We start from the raw sequence: 19,894 nt of genomic DNA on the forward strand, positions 1-19,894 counted from the left end.
ACAGCCCGAATTTCCATCTGCAGTTAAATGGGTCAATAAATTGTGGAATATTCATACAATGGAATATTATTTGGCCACAAAAGGAATAAAGTACTAATAGTTGCCACGATGTGGATGAATCTTGGAAAACATTATGTTAAGTGAAAGAAGCTAGACACAGAAAGTCACATAGTATGCTTCGATTTATATTAAATGTACTGAATAAATTAATCCGTAGAGACAAAAAGCAGATTGGTGGTCGCCAGGGGGATGGGGGAATGGGGGTAATTGCTTAATGGGCACGAAGTTTCCTTTTTCAGGGGTGATGGAAATGTTTAGGAGCTACTGAGAGGTGCTTGTACAATGTTGTGAATATACCAAAGGCCACTGAATTGTTCACTTAAAAATCATATAGTTAATTTTATAAAGTTATGTGAATTTCACCTCAATTAAAATATTTCTAAAAATTTCAAACTGTATAAAAGATTGCTGGCCGGGCTCAGTGGCTCACACCTGTAATCCCAGCACTTTGGGAGACTGAGACAGGTGGATCATGAGGTCAGGAGATCAAGACTATCCTGGCTACCATGGTGAAACCCCGTCTCTACTAAAAATACAAAAAATTAGCCGGGTGCGGTGGCGGACGCCTTTAGTCCCAGCTACTCAGGAGGCTGAGGCAGGAGAATGGCATGAACCCAGGAGGTGGAGCTTGTAGTGAGCCAAGATGGTGCCACTGCACTCCAGCCTGGGGAACAGAGCGAGACTCCGTTTCAAAAAAAAAAAAAAGATTGCTCTGTTAGAAACGTTAAGCAAATTTTAATACAGGCAAACAGTGGAATATTATGCAGCCACTAAAAATTTAAGAACATTTTAATGACCTGGAAAATGCTACAATGTAATGCAAAGCAAATAAGATAAATATAATCTATGGGTATCATTTTACTAATTATGTTAATTTAAAAGTGCATAGAAAAGACTACATAAAGATATATGAAAATATTGTTATTGTTCCATCAAAAGATTCATGCTTCCATTTTCTTGAACACTTACTAAGTGCCAGGCACAGTGAGTCAGGCAAGTGAAGCGCCTTACAGCAGAGAACATGAGGCCTGGAAGAAGGGCCATTGATCCAGGGACAGCTGGGAGGTCAGCAGAGCAATATTCTTTTCTCTTCTCTGCCCCAGAGTCCCTGAGTAACCCTTCGGGCTTCAGTACTCCTGTCGCACAAAGGGGAGGGTGACAGGTGCCCTCTCTGGGGAGCCATCTATCCTTTTGGTGTTTTCCTCAAGAAACACCTGTACATGGGCTGAAAGCTACATATCCAGGATGCTCCTGGCAATATTGTTCATTGTAGTGTACACCTAGGAACAACTGGAGTATTTACCCACAGGGGAATGGGAAATACTGTAGAGTGGTCACCTGCTGGGATACTCCACAGCAGCTGGAAGGAATGAATGAGGCCTCTGTTTTCTATTTCTCATCCTGGATAGATTTTGACAACTTAATGATAAGAAGGGGCAAATATGCTCCTCTGCTATCCCCTTTCTCAGAATTGCAGAAAAGTCTCACAGTTAGATAGCTTTTTTTTTTTTTTTTTTGAGATGAAGTTTCGCATTTGCTGCCCGGGCTGGAGTGCAATGGCGCGATCTCGGCTCACTGCAACCTCCGCTTCCCCGGGTTCAAGCCATTCTCCTGCTTCAGCCTCCCGAGCAGCTGAGATTACAGGCATGAGCCACCGCATAGATAGCATTTTTAAAGCACACAAAACAATAATATGTGCTGTTTATGCATACACTTATACACAATCCATTTTTAAAGGCACAGCCTGGAAGGACTGTAATCACGACAGCGGTTGCCCCCTGGGGAGGGATAGAAACAGGACTGAGAGTGACACAAGGTGGGGAGACTTCAAATTTTTCTGTTACTTTTAGTAAATTAATTTTTTAAAATCTGAAGCAAACACAACAAAATGCTATCATTTGTTAATTCTGGATGGTGGATTCTTGGGATATTTAATATATTATTCTCTTCACTTTTCTGTATTTTTTTTTTTTTTTTTTTTTTTTTTTGAGACGGAGTCTCGCTCTGTCGCCCAGGCTGGAGTGCAGTGGCGCGATCTCGGCTCACTGCAAGCTCCGCCTCCCGGGTTCACGCCATTCTCCTGCCTCAGCCTCCCGAGTAGCTGGGACTACAGGCGCCCACAACCGCGCCCGGCTAATTTTTTGTATTTTTAGTAGAGACGGGGTTTCACCGTGGTCTCGATCTCCTGACCTTGTGATCCGCCCGCCTCGGCCTCCCAAAGTGCTGGGATTACAGGCGTGAGCCACCGCGCCTGGCCCACTTTTCTGTATTTCAACCTGTCACCCCCTCCCCTAAAAAAAAAAAAGGACCATAAAGAAAAAACCATGGGATAAGGCAACTGATATGTATTGAGGCCTTTTTCTGTGCCAGGCATAGGCTACCCCAGTGGTTTTCAAAGTGCCATCCTTGGATCAGCAGCAGCAGCATCACCAGGGATGGAAGTTCTCAGTGTCCTGCACAGAGTTACTGAATCAGAAACTCTAGGATTCGGCCCAGCAATCTGTGTTTTCACAAGCAGTCCAGGTGATGCTGATGTAGGCTGAAGTCTGAGAACGCGGGGCCATGTGTCTAGCTAGGGCAATGTTAAGATACATTAAGCCTGTGTACTGTCAGACAGTACTCTCAGAGCTTTCCTTCAGTACCTTGCCTTTTCTTTCTTTCTTTCTTTCTTTCTTTCTTTCTTTCTTTCTTTCTTTCTTTCTTTCTTTCTTTCTTTCTTTCTTTCTCTCTCTCTCTCTCTCTCTCTCTTTCTTTTTTTCTTTTTCTTTTTTTGAGACAGAGTCTTTCTCTGTCGCCCAGGCTGGAGTGCAGCCGCGCGATCTCAGCTCACAGCAACCTCCACCTCCCAGGTTCAAGTGATTCTCGTGCCTCAGCCTCCAGAGTAGCTGGGATTACAGGCATGTGCCACCACGCCTGGCTAAGTTTTGTACTTTTAGTACAGACGAGGTTTCACCATGTTAGCCAGGCTGGTCTCAAACTCTTGACCTCAAGAGATCCACCTGCCTCAGCCTCCCAAAAAGCTGAGATTACAGGAGTGAGTCACCCTACCCGGAATCTTCAGTATCCAATTAATCCTCTAAACAACCCTGTGAAGGAGGTACTATTACTCTCCCCATCCTACAGTTGTGAAAACAGAAGCAAAGAAAGGCCAAATCCTCTACCCCAGGCCCAACAGGCAGTTTGCCAATAGAAGCCCCCTCCCCTACCCACTAGCCTAACTGTCTCTCACAGGCACCACCTCTCACATACTCCAATTTCCTGCATCCTTGCAAGAAAGACTTCATAGCTCCGGCTTACAGATGAGGAAACGAATCCTGAGAGGGAGAATTCGTCCAACAAGGAGGAAAGTGTCAGGGCATGGCAGTCTTGGGCCAGGAGGTTTAGGGGTTTGACCTAGACCTGCTGTGGGAGGAGGGGCAGAGAGCCGACCAGCTGCAGCCGGCCTGGGTGTGGCTCACACGTCAGGCCTCCGCCCAACTGCCCCCTTCCCCAAGCCGGCTGCCAACCCGGCGTGACCCGGCCCCCACCGGGAACCGTAAGGGCCTTCCCCTCCCAGGCTCTGTGAAGCCCCATCCCTTCCTTCTTCTTTTTTTTTTTTTTTTTTAATTAAAAAAAATCCCCCCCACCCCGCCGCAGAAGGGGAACCTGGACAGCCCAGAGAAGTGGTGGATAAAGTCACTGCACGGGCCTCCCCTCCCCTCCCCCTGGCATCCAGCAGTCCGCAGCAGTGCCGCCCCTCTCCTGGGCACCCTCCCCTGGCTGTCGACCCCTCATCACAGGCTACCCGCGGCTCCCCCGACGTTCCCGTCTCTCCTCGCTGCCCTCAGCAGCAGCCGTAACCAGCCCTCCCCACTCCCCTAGACTCCCTCCGCCGCCTGGGACCCCTCGCGGGCCGGATATTCCGGGTCCCCTGTGCGCGGCACTCACCTGGGCGCCCGCTCCTGGTCTCGCGGGCAGCCCGGATCCTCGCAGCTCGAGCGCCCCCCCAGCTCGGCAGCCCCCGAGGTTCCGGGGTGCCAGTGCTGGGAAACTGACTTTCTAGAACTAGAGGCGGGGGCAGCGCTCGCAGGGGCTTTGGTGCCGCGGGCGTGTCTCGCCCTGCACTGTCTGGGTCCCTTCCCACTCGCCTCTAAGCCTCCGACGTGCTCCCGGACTGGGACCAGGGACGCGGTGGTGCCCGCAGGCCATCTGGGCGCTTTAGCCGCGCCCTGAGCGATGCTAACTCCGCCCCAAGTGTCCTAACGCCGCCCCGAAGACTCAGAAGCCACCCCAGGTTCCTAACCTGCTCCCCAAGGGTCATAACCTCCGTCTCCTGCAAGCAGGATCCCAAACCCGCCACCAAGAGAAAAAACAAAAAAAAATTAGCATCATCCATCGGAGGCTTCTAACGCGTCCACCAAGGATGTTAACCTCCATTCCTTCCGCTCTACTCTCCCTAACACCTCCCCATCCCACCGCCCAGCGTCCTACCGCAGTCTCCGAAGGATCCCAAATGCCACCCCTGGGGATTCGAACCCTCCCGTCTAAGAACCCCAGCACCCGCTCCCATGCTCCCAAGATCCTAACTCCGCCCCGCCAAAGGATTTTTAAACTAAACTTGCCCCCAAAGATTCTAATCTGCCCAATGGAAAGATCCGAACTCTCACTTCAGTGGATTCTAACCCTGCCTTAAAGATTTAGAACACTAACCCCAGGGTTCCAATACCGCTCTTGCTCCTGCGCGATCCCAACCTGCCGCCGCCTAAGAGTTTTAATCCCCAGGGGTCTATCCCGCCGGTCCAAAGACTCCAACCCTGCCCTTCAGAGATCCTAACCCCACCTATCAAAGGATTCCTGCTACAGTCTTCAAAGATTCCAACCCCACCCTGGAAAGGCCTTACCCTACCCCGGAAGCATCGTGATCCCTTTCCCCCACCACTCCGACCCCTCCCTTCTGGCCCGGCCCCCCCAGCGCCGCGGCCCGAGACTTCCAGGCCCGTCTGTGGTCAGCGGTTTCCCTTCCGCAGGCCTGCTCCATTCAGACGCCACGCAAAGTTCCTCTCTCGAAGGAACCACCGTGGCCATGCAAAGTTCCCTGACCAAAGGAACTACCCTGGCCATGCAAAGTTCCCCGCCCGAAGGAACCACCCTGGCTTCCGGGCAGCTCAGAGGACTCCCAGACTGGGGGAGGTGGTCTGGAGAGGTGAGGAGTCAGGCTGGAGGGTGACCCCCCCCCCCCCCCCCCAGTGGATGGGATTGTGCCCAGCTCCAGGCAAGGGCAGAACACACCCTCTCCTGAAAACACAGGGGCTATCACCCTAAATTCTGTGTAACACACCTCCAAAATCTCCAAAATGTACAAGAATCATACTGTGTCTCTCTGTTCCCGTTCTATCAGCTGATCGGGGCTACCGTCATTTCTTCACTCATTTCTTCACTCATTTCTTCATTCATTCATTCATTCATTCATTCATTCATAATTCATTCAGCAATGCTGTCCTGGGGGCTGGGGGATGCAGGGGTTCTTAACTTGGCACTATTGACATTTGGGCCACGTAATTGTTGTGGGGGACTGTCCTGTGAATGATAGGATGTTTAACAGGATTCCTGGGCTCTACCCACTAGTTGTCTATAGCGTCCTCCTCCCCAGTTGTGACAACAAAATGTCTCCAGACATTTGTAAAATGTCCCCTGGTGGGGAAGGGTGGAAGAACCATGAATGGGAAAGACAATGACCCTACTCTTATGATTTTGGTATATGTGCCTGCACGGGCCTTTTTTCCTTCTCTTTAGCCTACAGTGCTGTTTTAAGGGGGTCTCCCATCCAAGTACTAACCAGGCTTGATCCTGCTTAGCTTCCAAGGTCAGACAGGATCCTTCCAAGGATCAGATGCGTTCAGTGTGGTATGGCATAGATAACTTAAAAAAAAAAAAAATAGAGATGGGGTCTTGCTATATTACCCAGGCTAGTCTTGAATTCTGGGACTCAACTGAACCTCATGCCTTGGCCTCCCAAAGTACTGGGATTACAAGTGTGAGCCATTGCACCCAGCCTGTATATGCTTTTTATAAAAACAGATAATGTTCTGAAGGTATGTTTAATGTTACTCATCAATTTTTGTACATTCCCTCCCACCACCCCATCACTGTTGTTAATATCCAGTCATGTTTCCAAAGGTAGTGGCCATACGTATAGTCACTGTTTACATCCTTCACATTTTATTTATCCATTCTCCTAGTCATGGACACCTAGATTGCACACAATTTCCCACTACTGTAAATAGTGCCACAGTGGACATCCTCATACACGTCCCCTTTATCGTCCTACATTAGAATTTTGTAAGGACTTGCTTTGCCAAGAATGACAGGTGTTTGCAGAATTACCACTGCCCCACTCTTTCTCCCATCATTTCCCCTTATCTTTACCAACCCTTGGTATTATCCATTGGTCTTAATTTGAGTTCCCCAGAAGCAGACCCTGGACATGGATCTAAGTGAAAATAGTTTATTTAAGAGATGCAGAAGACAAGAGTAGGGCAGTAGGTGGATGAGACAGGGAAGGGAGGGAAGCCAGTTAAAAAGAGTATCATGAAGCCAGTTACCATTATGGGCAACTGGAATTCAATTCTGCAGGGGATCTCTGGAGATATACCCACTTCAGAGTTGCTCCACCTGTCAGGTGAGGGAGCTGGGGCACTTACACACCAACTCCTGTTGGACACTGGATGAGGGGTACTTCAGGGGTACTGACCCTCCAGCATTTTGGCCTCCCTGATGCATGCTTCAGCCACCAGAGGGTCTCCAGGAAGAGAAGCGCAGCTCTTAGTAAAGGCCCAGGGGGCAGTAGAGGGTCCGTATTAGCATCAGCTACATTTCCTTCCAAAAGTTTGCTATTCTGATAGTAAAGAACCAGAGAGCTGACACGTGATCCTGTTCATGGACAGTTTCCCAAATGTTTTGTCCTAAAGATAATGCTGCAATTGAATTCCTTGTGCATTTTCCCAAAGCTTCTGTCAACTTTATTGTCGTGAATAAAATCTACCATCATAAATATTCAGCTTGATGAGTTTTAGCAAATATATATACCTGTGTAACCACCACCCCAATCAAGATATAGAACATTTCTATCACCCCAAAAAGTTCCCTTATGTCCTACTGCAGTCAACTCCTCCCACACTTAGGTAGCCTTAGGTAACCACTGATTGGCTTTTTGCCATTACACATTAGCTTTGTCTTTTCTAGAATTTCTCATGAATATAGTCATACAGTATGTTTCTTATGTGTTTGTCTTCTTGTACTCAGAGATTTTTCCATGCTGTTGCATGTTCCAGTAGTTTGTTCATTTTTACTGCTGAGTAGTATTCCATAGTATAGAAGTAACACTATTTGTTTATCCATTTATTTGTTGAGAGACATTTGGGTCATTTTCAGTTTGGGGCTATATAAACAAAGCTGTTATAAATATTCATGTACAAGTTTTTGTGTAGGCATATTTTTATTTCTCTTGGGTAAATACTTAGGATTGGAATTGCTGGGTCATATAGCAAGTGTATGTCTAACTTGCAATAAATTGCTAATTTCTTTTTCTTTTTTTTTTGAGACAGGGTCTTGCTCTGTCACCCAGGCTGGAGTGCAATGGCATGATCTTGGCTCATTTTAACCTCTGTCTCCTGAGTTCAAGGGATCCTCCCACCTCAGCCTCCTGAGTAGCTGGGACTACAGGAACATCACCATGCCCAGCTTTTTCTTTTTCTTTTCTTTTTTTTTTTTTTGTAGAGATACAGTCTCACCATGTTGCCCAGGCTGGTCTTGAACTCCTGGGCTCAAGCCATCTGCCTGCCTCAGCCTCCCAAAGCGCTGGGATTATAGGTGTGAGCCATTATGCCTGGCCTAAATTGGTTTTTGAAGTGGTTACGCCATGTTGCATTCCCATCAGTGATTTATGATTTCTAGTTGTTCCACATCCTTGCCAACATTTGGCATTGTCATTCTTTTCAATTCAAAAAATTCCCATCTAACCCATATTTGCATCAAAGAACATTTATACAATTACAAATTGTATTCTAAAACACCCCCTTACAAGTCTTTGGAGGTGGCAAACATTTTGTCTACTCAATTATTCATTGGTTCATTGTCATGGAGACTATAGCTAACCACAAAAGTGGTGCTAAGGGCCAGGTGTGGTGACTTACGCCTGAAGTCCCAGGATTTTGGGAGGCCGGGGTGGGCAGATCATCTGAGGTCAGGAGTTTGAGCCAGCCTGGCCAACATGGTGAAACCCCATCTTTACTAAAAATACAAAAATTAGCCAGGTGTGGTAGCGGGCATCTGTAATCCCAGCTACTCGGGAGGCTTAGTTACTCGGGAGGCTGAGGTAGGAGAATTGCTTGAACCTGTGAGACAGAGGCTGCAGATAGCTGAGATTGTACTACTGCACTCCAGCCTGGGTGACAAAGCAAAACTCCTTCTCAAAAAAAAAAAAAAAAAAAAAAAAAAAAGAGTACTGAATGTTCCATCGTTGGAGTCAGACTAGAGTTCAAACCAGGCACTGCCGTTACCAACTGGGTAATGTTGTACAAAGAAGTGACTTGACTGTCACCTCTTTGAGTCTCAGTTTCCTCATCTGTCAAGTCGGAATAATACTATTACTTACCTCAGCGGGTCATTTTGAGAATGAAATGTAAGTAAAGTGCTTAGGTATGCTAGATATAGATAGTCAATATCATTAGTACAGCCTAATCATTAAGATTTCAAACTGCTGCTCAGGCACTGATTAAAGTATAATTTGGAAATCGCTTTTGTTTCACTCTGCCTTGTTCCAAAGATAAAAGAAGGAGCATATAACTTTAAAAAGGAGATATTGCCCTGTGGGTAGTGGTCCCTTTTGAACATGGAATAAAAAGAACTCTGAAATGAGGGTGGACTTTGCTGTGACTGAAGTCTGGAGAACCAACTGTGTCCTGGGGCAGGGGGCCAATTCTAGATCAGGAGTAACAAGGCCCAGATTCTAGTGCTCCTTCCATCTCTAGACGTGTAGCCTTGAGCAAACCATTTGATGTCTCTGATTCTCTCACTTGGTCAACAAACATAATAATGGGCACATACTGCGTGATGAGTCTTGAGTGTGAAGAAACACAACAGAGAATGAGGCAGCCAAAATCCCTGGTCTCACTGCGTTTTCCCCTCACTGGAGGGCATTTGACAAACGGTTGCCCCAATAAAGGCAGGCTGGAATTGCAACAAGCACTATCGAGGGGTGGGGCTCCATACAGGGGCTTTGAGAGGTTAACAGGGGAAGGTAGGGAAGGTTCCCCTGAATGGGCAACATTTTTTTTTTTTTTTTTTTTGAGACAGTCTCATTCTGTTGCCTGAGCTGGAGTGCAGTGGCACAATCTCGGCTCACTACGACCTCCACCTCCCAGGTTCAAGTGATTCTCCTGCCTCAGCCTCCTGAGTAGCTGGGATTACAGGTGCCTGACACCATGCTGGCTAGTTTTTATATTTTTAGTAGAGACAGGGTTTCACCATGTTGGCCAGGCTGGTCTCGAACTCCTGACCTCAGGTAATCCACCCACCTCAGCCTCAGAAAGTGCTGGGATTACAGGCATGAGCAACCATGCCCTGCCAATAAATTCTTATTGTTTCAAGGCTTTAAACTTTGGGGTAGTTTTTATGCAATGTTGATAACTAATACAATACGCAAAGGCCTCAAGGAAACTAGGTGCTTTGTGTGTCTGAAGAACATCATTGTGTCTAGCACAGAAGGGAGACCCAAGGTGAGGTCCATGAAATTGGCTAGGCCACTCAGGACCTTGTAGGCCTCTGTGAGGAGCATAGGTTTTATTCTAACATCCATGGGAAGCTGTTGGATGGTTATAAACAGGGGAGTGGCATGATAATTCATTCACTCAACAACTATTTATGGAGCACCTACTATGTGCCATGCGCTATGTTTGATGCTGAGGATACAGCGATAAACAAAATTAATTCCTTCCTATATGCTTAGAATTTGCATTCTTGAGGGGAAGATGGATAATAAACAGATACTGAAAACTCATCCCATGTTTGGGAATGATATGGGTTATAAGAAAACTAGGGAGGGCAAAGGGAGAGGTAGTGGGATGGAGAGGAGTGACGGTATGACTTGAGACGGGGTGGTCAGGGAAGGCTTCTCTGAGGAGGTGGCATGTGAGCAAGACCTTTCAAATTGGAGAGATAAGTCATGTGATAATCTAGAGGAATTGTGTTCCAAGCAGAAGCAACAGAAACAGCAAAGGTCCTGAGAAGCAACAGCACATGGTGTGTTTAGGGAATACAAAGAGCCCAGTGTGGCTGGAACACAGAGGGTGCAGACAAGAGTGATGGAGACAGTGTTGGAGAGGTAGTGAGTGGGGTCATATTGTGAAGGCCACAGACATCTTGATATCAGTATTACATTTTAATTGACACAAGATGGGAGCTGTTGGAGGGTTTTTTTTTGTTTGTTTTGAGATGGACTCTCACTCTGTCGCCCAGGCTGGAGTACAGTGGCGTGACTTCGGCTCACTGTAACCTCTGCCACCTGTGTTCAAGCGATTCTCCTGCCTCAGCCTCCCAAGTATCTGGGATTACAGGTGCCTGCCACCATGCCTGGCTAATTTTTGTATTTTTAGTAGAGACGGGGTTTTGCCATGTTAGCCAGGCTGGTCTCAAACTCCTGACCTCAGGTGGTCCGCCTGCCTCAGCCTCCCAAAAGTGCTGGGATTACAGGTGTGAACCACCGCGCCCAGCCCTGTTGGAGGGTTTTAAACAGAGGAGTGAGCCAAACTGGCTTATGTTTTCACAGGATCTGTCTGGCTGCTGGGTAGGGAATGAATTGGAGGGGCAAGGGAAAGGAGGGAAACCAGTGAGCAGGGAGAGAATCATCCAAGGGCAAGATGATGGGAGCTTGGGTCAGAGTGGTAGCAGTTGACGACTAAAGGAGCTCAGAGAGAGAAAACATCAGAATGCCCAAAAGAATTTGTGGTATGTACAGGAGAATCATTGCAGCACTTCTTTTACTAGGAAAAGACAGAAAATAACGTAAAAGCCCATGATTTGGGGTGTGGGAAAACAAATCTTAATAAAACTATTGAATACTAAGCAGTTGTCAAAAATCATGAGGATATATAAAAACCAATTGTAGCTGGGTGCTGTGGTGAAACCCTGTCTCTACTAAAAGTACAAAAATTAGCCAGGTGTGGTGGTGGGCGCCTGTAATCCCAGCTACTCAGCAGACTGAGGCAGGAGAATCGCTTGAACCCGGGAGGTGGAGGTTGCAGTGAGCTGAGATTGCGCCATTGCACTCCAGCCTGGGCCATAAGAGTGAAACTCCGTATTTAAAAAAAAAAAAAAATGTATCTCTATACACTAGTAATAAACAATCTGAACATGAAATTAAGAAAACAATTTTATTTATAATATCACTAGAAGAATAAAATACTTAGGAATAAATTTTTTAAAAGTTTAACAATATACTCTGAAAGCAAGAAAACATCCTTGAAAGAAACTTAAGACCTAAATAAAATCATCCCATGGGTTGGGAGAGACATCTCATGTTCATGGATTGGAAAACTTAATAGTGTTGATGATAGTACTCCCCATATTGATCAATACAATCCGTATCAAAACCCCAGTTGCCTTTTTCTCTTTTTTTTTTTTGGCAAGAATAAACAAGTTGGTCCTAAAATTCATATGGAAATGCAAGGGACCTAGAACAGCCAAAATAATCTTGAAAAGAACAACAAAGTTGCAAAACTAACACTTCCTGATTTCCAAAACTTACTACAAAGCTACAGTAATCAAGACAGTGTGGTATTGGTGTAAGAATAGAAATGTAGGTCAACGGGACAGCATTGAGAGTTGAGAAATGTACCCTCACATTTATGACCAATTGATGTTCAACAAGAACGCCAAAACAATTCAATAGTGGGAAAAAAAATAGTATTTTCAACAAATGGTGCTAGAACAACTCAATATTCACATGCAAAAGAATGAAGTTGGATCCCAAAGTGGATCGTAGATCTAAGTGTATGAACTAAAACTATAAAGCTCTTTTTTTTTTTTTTTGAGATGGGGTTTCACTTTGTCACCCAGGTTGGAGTGCAGTGGTGCAATCTTGGCCACTACAACCTCCATCTCCCAAGCTCAAGCGATCCTCCCACCTCAGCCTCCTGAGCAGTTGGGATCACAGGCACACACCACCACACCGGCTAATTTTTTTGTATTTTTGGTAGAGAAGGAGTTTTGCCATGTTTCCCAGGCTGTAAAACTCTTAGAAGAAAACAAAGAAGGAAATTTTCATGACCTTGGGCTAGGCAAATTCTTCTTAGATGGGATACAAGTGACAAAAGGAAAAAATAGATAAATTGCACTTTATCGAAATTAAAAACTTGTGCTGCAAGTAATATATCATGAAAATGAAAACACAACCCACAGAATGGGATGAAATATTTGCAAATCACAGATCTGAAAAGGGACTGGGGTCCTGAATATATAAATAGGATGGCTCAATAATTTAAAATTCCAGAATTTAAAAGTGGGCAAGAGATCTGGATAGTTCTCCGAAGAGGCTATACAAATGGCCAATAAGCACACGGAAAGGTGCTTCATATCATTAGTTATTAGAGAAATGCAAATCAACCCCATAATGAGATTCCATTTTACATCCATTAGAATTGCTGTAATTTAGAAAGACAGATAATAACAACTGTTGGTGAGAATATGGAGAGCATATGGAGAGATTCCACCTCATACAATGATGGTGGAAATGTAAAAGGAGCAGCTGCTTTGGGAAACAGTCTGGCAGTTCCTCAAAAAGTTAAACATAGAATTACCCTATGACCCAGCAATCCCATGCCCAGGTATATCCCCAGGAAATTTGAAAACATATTTCTACACAAAGTTCTGCACATAAGATCTTCATACCAGCATTATTCATAACAGCCAAAAAGTGGAAACAACTTCGATGTCCCTCATTGGATAAAGGTGGCATATCCATACAATGAAATATTATTTGGCAATAAAGAGGTATGAAGTACTGATACAGGCTATGATGTGCATGGACCTTGAAAACGTTATGCTAAATGAAAGCAGCTGACCACAAAATACTATATATTATAAAATCCAATTTATATGAAAGGTCAAGAACAGGCTAATCTATAGAAACAGAAAAGAGGTTGGGCACAGTGGCACATGCCTGTAGTCCCAGCCACTCTGGAGGCTGAGGTAGGAGGATCATTTGAGCCCAGGAGTTCAAGACCAGCCTGGGCATCATGCTGAGACCCCCATCTCTACTTAAAAGGAAAAGAAAAAGGAGATTATTGGTTGCATTGGGCTGGGAGCTGAGGAGAAATAAGAAGTGGCTGAAGTACAGGGTGTTTTTGGTGGGTAGGTAATGAAAATGTTCTAAAATTGATTGCGGTGATGGTTGTACACTTTGAATATACTAAAAACCATTGCATTGTAAAACTTAAACAGGTGAATTGTATAGTATGTAAATTTATAATTCAATAAAAATGCTTTTTACAAAAGAAGGAGGAAGCCCCTTATGTACTAATACAGAACAATGCAAAAATATAGCTGTAAATATGGAAAAAAATTGAGGCATCCAACAGCTTCTATTGTATTTCACTATTTGTGCAGAATAACAGAACAAACACACTAGCATATGGCTAGGCCAAGTCAAGAAGGGCACACATAGCAAACAGTCCCAGCGGTTTCTTCCAGGAAGGGGAACTGCATTGTATCTTTTGTACTCTTGAATGTTGAACTACTTAAATATATTAGCTATTCAAAATAAAATAAAGTCAATGGAAAATACAATCAGAGACTTCATGGATGAGATAGAATTGATGCTGCCTGGGATTTTTACGGGATGAAAAGTCAAGAAAGGTGTTCTGGGTGTGCATTTGACTGTGGGGCCAGGGGTGGAAGAGTGTGGGAACAAAGGCACAGAGGCTGGACTGACCGCCTCTTACTAGCTGTGACTTTGGACAGGTCCTCTCTGCCCATTTCCTCCCCTGCATAATAGAATAAAAGTACCTCCTGCACCAATGTAATTGAGGTTGCCCTCAATTACATTATCTCATTTTCTGTCTTATAAGTAGGGATGACTATAAAAGGGTTGCTCAGAGAGGTAAAGACACTTGCCCGAGGTCACACAGCCAATAAGAGCCAGAGCTGGGATTTGAAGAACCCACGTGCACGTGCCTCCAGTGTGCCTCTGACAACTGTGTTTGTAACCATTTCACAAAATGTAGTAATTGTGCCCAGGAAATTGAGGAATATAGAGATGCAGAATGCAGGAAGGGACCCAGGGCTCCATCCTGGAAGGAGGGCAGGAGCTAGAACACAATGTAAGCTTTGCTTTGCATTAGGTCAGAGGTTGGCTCTTTCAAAAATGTATTTTCCTACTTCCAGAGGGCATTTGCATTTCATATTTCAAATTCTTTGGGACCACTGTTGACTGTTCTATATTCAAAACATGTTGAGGGATGGGAGAGAGCGCCACAATCATTATTTCAGAGCTCAACCATTTCCCCTTTTATTTGTAAAGTAGCCAGCGTTTATTTCATAGCTACACTCTCCCAGGCAGGCGTTCACTGCTCCCCACATTTCCAAAAGGGGCAAATGAAAATCAGAGGAGACTCACCCTTGAGAAATGCTCAAGAGCCCCTACGAGGTCCCCGACCGCCTTCGAAAGCTCCTCCCTCCTTCAGTCTTCTTTAACTCCCACTCAGTCTTATTTTTCTCCAGAGAATTTGTCGCCATCAGGCACTATGGTACATATTTGTATGTTCACCTGCTGATTCTCTGTCTCCTCTACTATGTTGCAAATTCCATGCAGATATTATCCACCTGCCCATTTTACAGAGGAAGAAACTGAAGCTCAGAGTTTAGGAATGGCCAGTGAGTGACAGTGACAGTGCTGGCATCTAAACCCTTCATTCTTTGATTAATTCCATTAATACGTATTAAGGGTCTACCATGTGCATTTCTGCCAAGGTCTGGGAGCACAAAAACGGAGAAGAGGGTTTTGGCCCTCAAGCAACTTTCAGTACAATTATGGAGGCACTCATTTAACCAATAACTTAGATACAGAGTGGAAAATGCCACTAGAAAGAGAGAGAGAGAGAGAGATAGGCCCATGATATTGTAGGACCAAGTAGCAAGGACACTGAGTGTGACAAGGACTTCTTGAAAAAGGTGATATGGGCCAGGCACGGTGGCTCATGCCTGTAATCCCAGCACTTTGGGAGGCTGAGGTGGGCGGATCACCTGATGTCAGGAGTTAGAGACCAGCCTGGACAACATGGCAAAACCCTGTCTCTACTAAAAATACAAATTAGCTAGGCGTGATGGTGGGCGCCTGTAATACCAGCTACTTGGAGGCTGAGGCAGGAGAATTGCTTGAATCCGGGAGGCAGAGGTTGCAGTGAGCTGAGATCGCGCCACTGCACTCCAGCCTGGGCAATGGAGGGAGACCTGTCTTACAAAAAAAAAAAAAAAAAAAGGTGATACGAGTTGAGGCTTAACGGATGCCAGTGGAAGATCAGGGCAAAGGGTGTTCCAGACAGAAGGGACAACCTGACAAAGGCTTGAGAGGGAAACAGTCTGACCTGTTTGAGGAACTGTAAACATTTCCATGTTGTCGGTGCCTGAAGCCCCAGACAGATACCATATTTGGAAGAGGAGGCTGGAAGAAGCAGCAGCAGCTGGTAGGCACTGGGGCCAACTCATGTGGGACTCGGGCAGGACTGCACAAGGCTGGCCTATGGGTGCCTTCCAAGCTTACCTACCCCAAGTACCATCCTGGAGGCTGCAGACCTCCTGCTCAGGGGCAGGGTGAGACTGGGTGGGGACAGGGGGGCGGTGCTTGGGGAGTCCATGAAATTGTTTTTCTGCCCCCAGCTGCATGGCTACCCCCAGCTGACAGGTCCCCCCAGGGCGGTTGGGGTACTGTTCAGTTTCACAACACCCCTCTTCTCTTCCCCTAGTGTCTCTGGAGGCTAAGAAAAGAGGAAGCGCTTTGCGGACTTCCTCCTGGGTCCGGTGCACCCAAGCCCAGGCTGGTCTTCTCCCAGGGGCAGGGCTGGACCTGCCCACTGCATTCTGCCAGAAAATAAAGGGCCTGGGTATGGCCCTGCCCTTCATTCAGTGGTGGACATGCTCAAGCATGGTACGCCCAGGCCTGGGACTAGGAGAGTAGGTTGGAGTCCCAGCTCTTTTAACTTGCTGTGTGTGCCTGACAAACTCTTCTCTGAGCCTGAATCTCAAAGAGGAAGACACATCCTTACTCAGCAATTTGAAACTGGGGTGATGTGCGTTAATTATCGTGGAGAGATCCCCAAGACATTCTTTGAGAATCACAGAGTACATTCCTTTTTAAAATAACATGGTTTTGTGTTTACCTCTACATGTATGTAAATGCATAGATAAAACTCTGGAAGCTAAACAGCCAACAAGAAACAGAGGTTGTCACTGAAGAGAAAAGGAACATTGAAATTGGTGGTGGCGGGGAGTCTTTTTCTGTTTTTTTCTTTTTTATTTTTTTTACTTTAAGTTCTGGGATACATGTGCAGAACATGTAGGTTTGTTACATAGGTATACATGCACCATGGTGGTTTGCTGCACCCATCAACCTGTCATCTAGGTTTTAAGCTCCGCATGCATTAGGTATTTATCTTAATGCTCTGCCTCCCCTTTCCCCTCATCCCCCAACGGGCCCCAGTGTGTGATGTTCCTCTCCCTGTTCTTTTCTTTCTTAACTAAAATGCATTGTTTTTATTTATGGAACTAAAATAATGATAATAAATGAAGGAACTGGCATATATGGTTATCTTTTTTTTTTTTTTTTTTTTTTTTTTGAGATGGAGTCTCGCTCTGTCGCCCAGGCTGGAGTGCAGTGGCGCGATCTCGGCTCACTGCAAGCTCTGCCTCCCGGGTTCCCGCCATTCTCCTGCCTCAGCCTCCCGAGTAGCTGGGACTACAGGCGCCCGCCACCTCGCCCGGCTAGTTTTTTTCTAATTTTTAATAGAGACGGGGTTTCACCGTGTTAGCCAGGATGGTCTCGATCTCCTGACCTCGTGATCCGCCCGTCTCGGCCTCCCAAAGTGCTGGGATTACAGGCTTGAGCCACCGCGCCCGGCTATATGGTTATCAAGGGTTCCTTCTTCTGAACATTTTATTATGAAAATGTCCAAATATACAGCAAAATTGAAAGACTTTTACAAGAAAATACCTACTCTCACCATCTACATTCTACCATTCACATTTTACTTGCTTTAACTACGTTTGTCCATCTATCTGTCCATCAATTCATCTTTTAAAATGCATTTTGGAGAAATTACTTCAGCACACATATTATTAACTGGAGTTCAATTTCAATATTTGTTTACAGTAGTTTTCTTTTAATGTAAATTTACAGGCAGAAGGCAAAAGATTAAGTGTTCATTTGCTGAGTTTTTACAAATGCATATATATTTATGTAACTTAAATCCCATTAAGAGATACATTTTTATCACTCTAGAAAGTTCCCTCTTGTGGCCAGGCGCGGTGGCCTGTAATCCCAGCACTTTGGGAGGCCGAGACGGGCAGATCACAAGGTCAGGAGATCGAGACCATCCTGGCTAACACGGTGAAACCCCGTCTCTACTAAAAAATACAAAAAACTAGCCGGGCGAGGTAGCGGTCGCCTGTAGTCCCAGCTACTCGGGAGGCTGAGGCAGGAGAATGGCGTGAACCCGGGAGGTGGAGCTTGCAGTGAGCTGAGATCCGGCCACTGCACTCCAGCCTGGGTGACAGAGCGAGACCCCGTCTCAAAAAAAAAAAAAAAAAAGAAAGTTCCCTCTTATTCTACAGTATGTGTGTATATATACACATATATACATACATATATATGCATATATATACATATATTTGCACGTACATACATACATATATATGCATATATATACTTACATACATATATATACACACATACTTTTTTTTAGAGAGTAGGTCTCACTATGTTGCCCAGGTTGGCCTTGAACTCCTGGTTTCAGGTGATCCTCCCACCCCAGCCTCCCAAGTAGTTGGGACTACAGGCCTCTGTGGTGTATTTTAATTGCTGACATCTTATGGGTCAACACTCAGCACAGAGCCAGGTATATAGTAAATGCTCAATAATGTTGGTTGAAGGAAGGAACGAGTCTAGGAATGAATGTGCAGGTGGCTTGCTCCCCTAAGGGCAGGACCATGTCTCTTTCTTTTGCAATCACCACGGAATTGATACACATCAAATGCTTAATAAAGGTTTATTGATTGTGGCCAGGCAGGGTGGCTCAAACCTCTAATCCTAGCACTTTGGGAGCCTGAGGTGGGAGGATTGCTTGAGCCCAGGAGTTTGAGACCAGCCTACACAACAAAGTGAGACCCCATCTGTATAATAATAATAATAATAATAATAATAATAATAATAATAAAATTAACCAAGCATGGTGGTGCATGCCTATTGTCCCAGCTACATGGGAGGCTGAGGCGGGAGGATTGCTTGAGCCCAGGAGGTCAAGGTAACAGTGAGTTGTGTTCACCCCATTGCACTCCAGCCTGGATGGCAGCACGAGATGATCTCAAAAACAAAAACAAAACAACAACAAAAAACAAAAACAAAACAAAACAAAAACAAACCTTTGCTGATTACATTAGTTATATACTGCTGTGTAACAGATTACCCAAAATTTAGCAACTTAAAACTGTATAAACATACAGAAGGAGCAAGACTGAGATTTAAAAAATTATAACTATTAAAAAAAATAGAGACAGGGTCTCACTATGTTACCCAGGCTGGTCTTGAACTCCTAGCCTCAGGCAACCCTCCCAACTTAGCCTCCCAAATTGCTGGGATTACAAGTGCGAGCCACCGCACCTGACCAACATTTATTATCTCACAGAGTTTCTGTGGGTCAGAAATGTGGAAGTAGCTTAGCTCAGTGGTTTTGGCTTGGGATCTCTTATGAGGCTGCAGTCAACATGTCAGCCTAGTGGGAAATCATCTGAAGCCTGGACTGGGGCTGGGGGATCTGTTTCCAAGATAGTTCACTCACATGACTGTTGGCAGGAGGCTCTGTGCTGGGTGCCGTGCTGAGCTCCAGGGAGTGTAGGAATGAGTCAGAACCAGCCTCCCCTTCCAAGATCTCTCTCTGTGTCTCTCTCTGTCTCTCTGTCTCTCTGTCTCTCTCTCTCTGTTTCTCTGTGTGTGTGTGTGTGTGTATGTGTATGTGTGAGTGTTGGGAGTAGGGGTGGGGTTGGAGGGGTCAGACAGCTATGGAAACACATGGTGTCTATAGAGTTCAGTAAATACCACAATACTGGAATGGTGGCTTTTTAAAAATTGCTTTGCTGTAATTCATATTCATGACGTAACATTTAGGACACATCATGCAGAGAAAGTCTCCTTCCCTCCTTATTCTACAGCCACACACTCCTCCAGCTCAGAGGCACAACTATAACTTGTTTTGTGTACCTTCCAGAACTATTCTACACTTACAAGGCATTTCCTACCTCCTTAAACAAAAAGACAGCACTATTCAAAGTGTGTTGTTCTGTACTTTGCCTTTGTTTCTTTTTTTTTTTTTTCACTTACTCTATCTTGGAAATAATTCTGTATCAGTACACAGAGTGACTTTGTTCTTATTTATGGCTGCATAGTATTCTATTGCCTGCATGAGCCACAGTTCATTTAACCAAACCCCTATCACTGAACATTTCGTTTATTTCCAAACTCTTGTTATTAGAGACAAAGCTGCAATGACTTTCCTTGCACATTGGTTTCCACTCGTGTGGGTATAAATGTCGG

At 45.2% G+C, this 19,894-nt stretch overlaps 2 protein-coding genes across 3 annotated transcripts in view; one reads left to right on the forward strand and one right to left on the reverse strand.

Annotated features, from left to right (window-relative positions):
* Positions 1 to 4,870, reverse strand: part of HCK (HCK proto-oncogene, Src family tyrosine kinase) — a 50,632-nt gene extending 45,762 nt beyond the window's left edge. Inside the window, exon 1 of one of the 2 annotated variants that reach the window (XM_050807146.1) lies at positions 4,750 to 4,870. The gene's annotated coding sequence lies outside the window, so the exon portion shown is untranslated. Of the gene's footprint in view, positions 1 to 3,987; positions 4,282 to 4,749 lie in introns of those variants that run through there. The other variant, XM_050807144.1, reaches the window with a different exon arrangement.
* The window catches only part of DUSP15 (dual specificity phosphatase 15), a 746,139-nt gene that overhangs the window by 549,599 nt on the left and 176,646 nt on the right, over positions 1 to 19,894 (forward strand). The window lies entirely within an intron of this gene.

Source organism: Macaca thibetana, chromosome 10 (assembly GCF_024542745.1).
Source record: "Macaca thibetana thibetana isolate TM-01 chromosome 10, ASM2454274v1, whole genome shotgun sequence".
Taxonomy (NCBI): Eukaryota; Metazoa; Chordata; class Mammalia; order Primates; family Cercopithecidae; genus Macaca; species Macaca thibetana.